Raw genomic sequence first — 9556 nt, forward strand, 5'->3', positions numbered from 1 at the left:
TATTTTATGATTTATTTAATGGTTTACAAAGAAAAACAAATTATTAAGGACTACAATGAATTTGATGATCCAACAAATGGGCTAAGTACTGTAATTGGAATTTGATGATCCAACAATGCAATGGCATTTTTGTAAATAAGGGAAACTGTAGTCAACTATAGGGTAAATATCTAATTTTTTCCAACATTTTCTCCTCACTTCCAGCAGCTTCTTCTTCTCCCCATCCATCTTCCTCAATAAACATTTTCCATATTGCATAGAAGCCATCCCTCGAAACCTCCATAACTTTGTCAAAGTAACTTCAATTCTCATGCTTTGGTACACTTTTTCAAACCTATATAACTTTCATAGGATTCTTTGTGTTCATTCACTTTTTCACCTCAAAGATCCTCAAAAGTCTTTCCTCATCGATATATTTATAATTGAAAATTGTGAGAAATGACCTTCGTAGTATGGTGACTTCAAACTGCCTTATAATGTGAGAGAATATCTTCTTGTTCAGAAGTAAACATGTCTAATCTTTGTGTTGTAGCAGTGTTCATTGTAGCCATACTAGAATCATTAATCATGAGTCCAGCTAACTTCAGAGGATGATTCTTCTTACTAGCATATGAAGCCCAACGACGTGAGCCCCTACACTGTCAAGTGATTGATGCTATTTTTCACTTTGAGTGCTACCCAAACCATTTGGTGCATCCCAGCCATTTGAACTTGCTGGTTTAATTGATTCATCAAGAGAGCCCCAACATTCATAACATTCTGCTGACTTTTGTTGTTCCTAGCCATTAGATTTAGAATAATCGTCCAAGGTTTGCTTCGAAGGAATTACATCTTCTATTCCCTAACTAGATCGTGGCAGTGCATCACTAGCGTAAGGTTTTTCACATCTTCTATCCCCTAGTCACCGCACTCAGTTTGCTTCGTTGTACTGGTCACAGCTGCTGCAACATCTTGTGTTTTAGATATGCTTGTCCACAAATCACAGCAGTCAGTTTACTTCGTTGTACTGGTCACAGCTGCTGTAACATCTTGTGTTTTAGATATGCTTGTCCCTCAATCACAACGCAGTCAGTTTACTTCGTTGTACTGGTCACAGCTGCTGCAACATCTTGTGTTTTAGATATGCTTGTCTTCCAATCACAACAGTCATTTTGCTTCGTTGTTCTGGTCACAGCTGTTGCAACATCTTGTGTTTTAGATATGCTTGTCCCCCAATCATAGCACTCAGTTTGCTTCATTGTACTGGTCACAGCTGCTGCAGCATCTTGTGTTTTAGATATGCTTGTCCCCCAATCACAGCAGTCATTTTGCTTCGTTGTTCTAGTCATAGTTGCTGCAACATCATGTGTTGCAAATATCATATGCAGACTCTATCAAATTATGTCAAACTCAAGTTATGCCAGTATCATTTAATGCAAATATCAATGGCAACTTCAAAACAATCCCTAACAATTGACATTTGAGGAGCCACTATCTTCAAGTACAACACCTATAACGTTATCAGAGTTTGTATTCTGCATTGGACAATAGTTTCATGTGTGCCCAGGTTGTCTGCAAATTACAGTTTGCTTCGTTGTACTGGTCACAGCTGCTGCAACATCTTGTGTTTTAGATATGCTTGTCCCCCAATCATAGCACTCAGTTTGCTTCATTGTACTGGTCACAGCTGCTGCAGCATCTTGTGTTTTAGATATGCTTGTCCCCCAATCACAACAGTCATTTTGCTTCGTTGTTCTAGTCACAGCTGCTGCAACATCATGTGTTGCAAATATCATATGCAGACTCTATCAAATTATGTCAAACTCAAGTTATGCCAGTATCATTGAATGCAAATATCAATGGCCAGTTCGAAACAATCCCTAACAATTGACGTCTAAAGGGACACTATCTTCAGGTACAACACCTATAACGTTATCAGAGTTTGGAGTCTGCATTGGAAAATAGTTTCGTGTGTGCCCAGGTTGTCTGCAAATTACACATGCCTTGTGTCGTCGTCATCGAGCCGTGGGTTGAGCAGATGATGTTTCCTCGTTTGTCGGTGTAGCTGCAAACGGAGTTCGGTAATTTTGTCTATTATGACCATAGCTCTTGCATTGTGAACATCTACGTCGTCCGCTGCCTTCCCTAGCTAATGGAATCCTTTTCCTCCTAGGTCTTCCCGCTTGACCTCACCAACTTGGTGGCAAAACGACAATTTGATGAACATCATCAGGGATGTCACACTCACTGGGATGCCCAACCGGGTGAATAGGAATCGCATATTCCTCTACCCAAGACTGAGTCTTGTAATAGTCCGAGTAGAATTCAATGGCTGCACATTTGCACTTACTGCCAAGGTAATGAAATCACAATTGACGAACAATGTAAAAATTCAATTCATGATGCACAATATAACAAAACATGATTGCTCATACCTTATTGCCGCCATGGCATGCGTGTAGGGGAGTAGATCGGATTGGAGCTCACCGCATGAACACTCTTTGGTAGAGAGGTGCACCACTCTGTTCTTACTCTCGCTTGTAACTTGAAACTCCACCTGATCAATTGCTTGTATAGAAAAGTGACATGCTTCATTGAATCGTCTGTTCAATAGATCGGTAGCCCAAAGGTTGAGGGGCGTGCTCAAATTCAATGCCTCATTGTGCCGGTCATGGAACCAACATTGAAACATGCCTCTAATACACTCGATCAACATCATTATTGGTATTTTTCTTCCATGCCTCAGGCAGGAGTTAATACACTTCACAGTGTTGGATGTCATTAGCTTGTATCGCCTCATTGGTGACCGTGCATATGCCCATCTCTCAAGGCCTAATCTCATAAGGCTGTCATAAGTAGGTTTGCAAAGCTGTTTCAACTGATTCATATGTCTATCAAAATTGGTGACCCTATAGCAGTTGGCGGCCATGGTGAAAATCGCTGCAACATCTTCGCACTTGAACTTGTTTTTAACATTTTTCCCTAAGTGGTAATTGCATAGACCGTGATGAGCATCCTTGTACACTTTCTCAACTAGATTCTTAATGCCAAGATGCTGATCAAAAATGAACATTGCATTTTCAGGACAATCAATCACACGACGCAATTGTTTAAGAAACCATGACCAAGACTCTTCATCTTCGACGTGGCCAATGCAAAATGCAAGTGGATATATCTGCCCATTCGCATCTTTGCATACCGCCACAAATAGAATACCTTTGAATTTGCCTTTCAGATGTGTGGCATCGTTAGCGACTACAGGTCGCATTATAGCATTAAACCCCCGAATACATGACCTGAACGCCTATAAACAATATTTGAATCGTTGTTCCCCATCAATAGTGACACATGTGACAGTATCAGGATTTTCACGTTCCAACATATGGAAATACGAGGGGAGGAGTTGGAATGACTCTTCTGGTGGACAGAACACAAGACTCTTCATGTACTCTTTTGTTTGCGAGGCCTTACCATATAGGCATTGCAATCCCCACTTGCAATTCATCTCTTCCATTATTTCCTTTGGTCTCAATGGGGTTACACAATTTCCTTGCACCCTGCTGGAGATAAGCTCACTAATTACCCTCGCGCTCGCAGTTCGATACCCACATTGCAAACCATCGACAGTACACGTGTGTACCTTTTACAAATTTTGAATTTGCCAATATTCTCCTTTAGGAAACTTCATTGCACGTAAAGCAAACTTGCATGACTTATCCTTACAACCAACCTCAAAACAAGCGTGACATGACTTTTTAACTCTAAACTCAAAATGCTCTTTTAGTGCCAACATGCTCATAGCTCGTTTCAATTCAGCCTTCGATAGAAACACCTTTTCGCGAAATAAGTGGTCATCCATTGATCTGGATTCCTCACTCCCAACTATTTGGATGGATATCATATCTAGCCCGAGAATAATCCATTGACGAGATATCCCTGTATTTACCCTCTCTTGATCATTGTCATCAGGTGAATGAATGTCGTTCTCAAGTGTGATGGCATTCTCGTAAATAGGGTTTGCACCCTCAACATCTTCTAATTCAATGGTTCTGCCATGGTCGTCCAACTCAACCTCTTTTAACACAACAGTTGTTGTATGACTTGTACTACCATCTGCATGATTGCAATCAAGAATGTTGGTCTACTCAACCCTGTCGTCCTCTGAACGGTCTTCATGTCTGCCAACGTAATCATCTTCACAGTCATAACGCAACTCATCGTTTAAATCCGTCGTGTTGTCCTCTTCAACATCATCTTCAATCTGATTAGATTCATCATCATCACTCACAACCATCACAGTGTCATTTGCTAATGATAATGGACCCAATGCATTTTCGAGTGACGATTGTGTTTGTTGCAAAGTACCGAGTATTTGGTTCGATGCACATTTCGATTGGAATTGTGCAGACATCATTTACAGATACCTCATGTGTGCGCTAGGCTGCTGAAACTCATGAGGATACATCAAACGTGATTGCCATGGTTGTTTGTTAGGAAATGCATGGTGTGGTATGTCAGAATAATTAACATTCTATTCCTGGTGATTACTATGTTGGATGCCATGCTCATGTGGAATATCGTTTGCATTTTCTACCTTAACTGTCACAAACACAACAACTGCCCTTTCATCTCGCAGATAACTTGCTACATTTTCATCATCCCTGATAACTGCGCGCGAAACCCCTGTCGCATGGCTGAGTGATGCATGTAGCTCGATTTCATTATTATGTGAGTTTACCCCAACAACCTCTTCAACCAGCTTCACTTGTCCCAAAAATGAGAAATCACTAGCAACACCCCTCACTCGTGTCTCACCACCCTTGTAAGTGTCATCGACCCAATGACCACCGTATGTAATCATAAGCTTCACATTTGGTAGGCTGCTGAAATTTAACAGAAAATAAGTGTCACGATCAGTCAATTTATCAAAAATAGCCCCTCAATGTATAGAAACCACTTACGCAATGCCTAAGTCACATTTGGCCGGTCGTAGAAATTTAACAGAAATTAAGTGTTGCAATGTCTAATACACATTAATGCAATGCCTAATAACTAGTGAACAAACACCCCTAAACAAGAGGTGAATTGCACAAGTCACGCGCCACTGCTCTCGCAATATATAACAACAGGTCACTTAACATATAAAAACCAGTCACGCAAGCCTAAAAAACTACTGAACAAAAGCCTCAAAACAACACATGAATTGCACAAGTCACGTGCCACCATTCTCGTAATACATAACAACAGGTAACGCAATATATAAAAACCAGTCACGCAAGCCTAAAAAACTACTGAACAAAAGCCTCAAAACAACACATGAATTGCAGAACTCACGCGCCACCACTCATGCTATAACAGGTAACGCAATATATAAAAACCAGTCAAGCAAGCCTAAAAAACTACTGAACAAAAGCCTCAAAACAGCACATGAATTGCATAAGTCACGTGTCACCATTCAAGCTACAACAGGTAATGCAATATATAAAAACCAGTCACGCAAGACTAAAAAACTACTAAACAAAAGCCTCAAAATAACACATGAATTGCACAAGTCACGCACCACCACTCTCGCTATAATAGGTAACGCAATATCTAAAACCAGTCACACCCTGCCTAAAAAACTACTGAACAAAAGCCTCAAAACAACATATGAATTGCATAAGTCAGTCATGCATCGCCAGGCTCGCAACACCTAAGAATAAGTCACTCAATGAATAATAAGCCTCAAAACAAGAGGTGAATTGCATAAGTCACGCACATTAAGTCTCGCAATACCTAATAATAAGTCAATCGATGCCTAATATCCACTCACGTTATGCCAACTTAAACAGTCACGTACTGGCCCAACGTCACAGAATACATAACAACACGTCACCATAGGTACTTTAATCCATATACATAGAAACCACTCACGTAATGTCTCAACAAAAGATATGCATTGCACAATTCACGCACCGCGTATAACCCACTCTCCCAGTACCTAATAATAGGTCACCTAATGCCTAACATCTACTCACGAAGTTATCCAACATAAGATAACTTACACGAAGAAAATAACTCGAGAAAATATGTGCTTAATGAAAATAAAAATTGCTATAAATTTTATTCAAATTTTATTAAAAAAACCCCCTCAAAAATATAAGGAGATGATACAAAAAAAATGAACCGTAGTTCATTTCTTCATAAGTTAATCTACTTTGAACTCTATCTCGACGAGAATCTTTTCGTTGCTTAAGGTGGCAGCCTCCAGGTCAAAAGTCCTATGCATCAGGTTGTCGATGAGGACTTGCATCCCCTGCTGGAATATGTGCAACTGGTCCCTCACACTCAAGAATATATGCAATTGGTCCCCCACACTCAAAGGCACTTCCTCCTCTTCGGAGGCTGCCTCTTTCCCTTTCTCGACTCTTGGATCTCTGGACGTCATTTTTCAATTATTTGAGATTGATTAAGATAATTGAATTTGATTCAAATGGTTAATGGTTCCCTTTATTTATAGGCATGAAAGCTGACTCTTCGTTTTCTATAGCCATATCACTGCAATGAAGGGGGGTTGAATTGGTTATTAAGTACCTACCCTTTCATCTTATCTACCTCTTAAAAGCAAAAGCCAGGCCAAACATCATTTTTGAAGAAATTCTTAACCAAAAGCAGCTTAAAGGTTTTCTCTCTTTTTCACTAATAAAAAAGGATTTTAATGTTACCTCTTTTCTATTTTCCAAGAAATTCGTTATCGTTTCCTCTTTTCTTTTCTTTTTTTTAATTTAAGCATCATGGTAGACCAACCAAAATCTAAAACTATTGCTACTATACAAGTCTAAAATTATATATAAACTTCAAGAATTACATTAGAGCTTATTAGGTTATTGAAGATAATTAGTAGAAAATCACCTTTAGCATTAGGTAGCTAAAGTCACGCAATGCCTACAAACAGGTCACGCAATGCTCAACAAATATTCAGTCACGTAACGCTTGTCACGCAACACTAACAAATATTCAGTCACGTAATGCCTATAAAAAACTCACTCAATGCTCAACAAATATTCAGTCAGGTAATATTCAGTCACGTATTACCTATCATGCAATGCTCAACATATATTCAGTCACGTAATGCCTATAAAGAACTCACGTAGTGCTCAACAAATATTCAGGCACCTAATGCCAAATAAACAGGTAACGATTCCTAATATCCAGTCACACACCCTAATATCCAGTGACTCAATGCCTAACAAATATTCACGCATCGCCAATAAACTGATTGATTTCACTACCATCAGCTAGATTTTAAGTTTCCAAACTCATATAATTTACCCATCAACTTTTTCGTTCTATGAATAATCCTAAATAAACGCAAGAACCCATAACAAATACCTTGATGTCATCTCTGCACTTTGGGATCGTGAGAAAGTTGGCTACCGATATAGACCTCGATGGCGTTGGAGAGCTGGATGGAGGGATAGCTAAATTTAAATCGAGATTTAATTTTGAAATTTTAAGTTGAATGGCGGGAGAGCAGAAAGAAAGAAACTGAGAAGAGCCTTCATTTGGTTTAATTGGATTAAAGGGTATTCTTGTCAAGTCGTGCCAAAAATTGGCTAAAAATAGTTAAAATTATAGAGACGGTCATTTTTGAAGTCACCTTACTATGAAGGTTATTTCTCACAATTTCCTCATTAAATTATATGCAACAACTCCATGGGCTGGTTTGAAAAAACTAATTGTAGAATCTAATTCTTTGGTGGCCTTTTCGTGGGTTAGAGATGCAAACTCACTCCCATTGAACATGTGGAGGATACTTAACAGGTTTGATAGCAGTTGTATCAAAATTTAGAGTATAACTTTCTCACACACATTGAAAGAAGTAAATTCAATGACAGATTCTCTTACTAAGCTCGGAGTTAATCGATCAAATGTTCTATACATGGTGGTAAGACATATTAATTGTAAAGCCTGACCTTATAAAATACTTGTCATGATATGCATGTGATGATAGCATGATTGTATGTTAGAAGAGTTCTGAAAAATTTACAAATGTAGGTATTGTACCTAGAGGTACAACAAAGTTGATTTAAGCCTCGAACTAGATCAAATAGGAATTTTAAGGTGACATTAAGAGCATCACAGTCCAAGAATGACTTAAAATGGTAATTCGGAGTTTGAAGATCAATTTGGAGTCAAACTAGAATTTTCACTATCTAGGGGTAAAATGGTCATTTGCCACCTAGGGACAAAATTAAAATTTTTAGAAAAGATTTTTTTTTTGCCCCATTTGACTTATTAGAGTATGATTTGAGTATTGGAGTATGATTTGAGGTTAAGAAGTGAAGAAAATTATAATTCCGGTATTTTTCGGAGCATAGGGGTAAAATGGTAATTTTACCACCTTAGGTGCAAAACAGTAATTTTCCACCACCAGGACATTTTCTCAGCACATGGTCTTTCCTTATCCTCATTTTTGACCTTTGACTAATCATGTGGTGGAGATAAAAAGGTTTAAAATTTTTAAAGTTTTAAAAATCGACCAATAAGAAAATGACAAGTGTCAAGCTTAGGATATTTTATTATTTAACTTAAAAATCAGCATAAATCAGCCATTATCTCTCCAAATATTCAGCCAAGCAAGGAAGAGAAGAAAAGAAAAGAAAGAAAAACCCTAAGGAGGAAAAACTAAGGAAAATTTGTTGAATTTTCAAGAAATTGGTGATTAAAGGTAAGATTTTTAATCTTAAGCTTGAAATTCATCTTGCCCATGCATTCTTTTCCATTTTCCATGAATTAAATTCAAGTTTTCATGAGGGGCAATATGCTGGCCGAATTTAGAGAGAGAAAGTTGGTGATGAATTTAGTTGAATTTCAAGGTAATTTAATGTTTTTAGGTGTTTAGTAACATTTAGTATGAAAATTAAGCAAGAAATCCACATGCCCATTATGGAACCTATCTTGGCCGAATTTTATGGGTGAGGATTGATGATGAATTTGGTGGTTTTTCATGCCTTTTAAATTGTATTTGGTGCTTAGAAATACCAAAAATCAAAAACAGGTACTGAAGAATTTTACTCCCGTTAGTTAGCAATTTGCACAATAATGAGGGATATTTTGGTAATTTCACTTAGAATATATTTTTATTAAAGTGTGTGGAATTTTGGGGAGTACTGGAACTGCAATAAATTAATTGGAATCAAATTGGACATTTAGACTGATTAAATAGCGTATAGTGCGCAATAGGCCGAACACCTTCTATTTCATTGCATGCATTCACATAGAACATAGAATAGTTTTGTGACAATTTAGCATAAGTATATTAAATTTCCTATTGCACATTATGTATAGGTGGTGAGCCCTCAGATAAGGGCAAAGGTATTGCACTTGAGGATCAAGACTAAGAGTGTTGTAAATTCCCATCAAAGTGAGTAACCACTGTTCATCTTATCTATCTAGAGTATTTTTACAATCGTTTTTATGATTTTAAGAATATTGAACCTAAATGAATTTTATGTTTTATGACTAATAATCGATTTAAGGAATAAGGTTTATGATTTATTTTACAATTCAATAATGTTTTTGAAAATGAGAGTAT

This window comes from Theobroma cacao, chromosome 10, assembly GCF_000208745.1.
Source record: "Theobroma cacao cultivar B97-61/B2 chromosome 10, Criollo_cocoa_genome_V2, whole genome shotgun sequence".
Taxonomy (NCBI): Eukaryota; Viridiplantae; Streptophyta; class Magnoliopsida; order Malvales; family Malvaceae; genus Theobroma; species Theobroma cacao.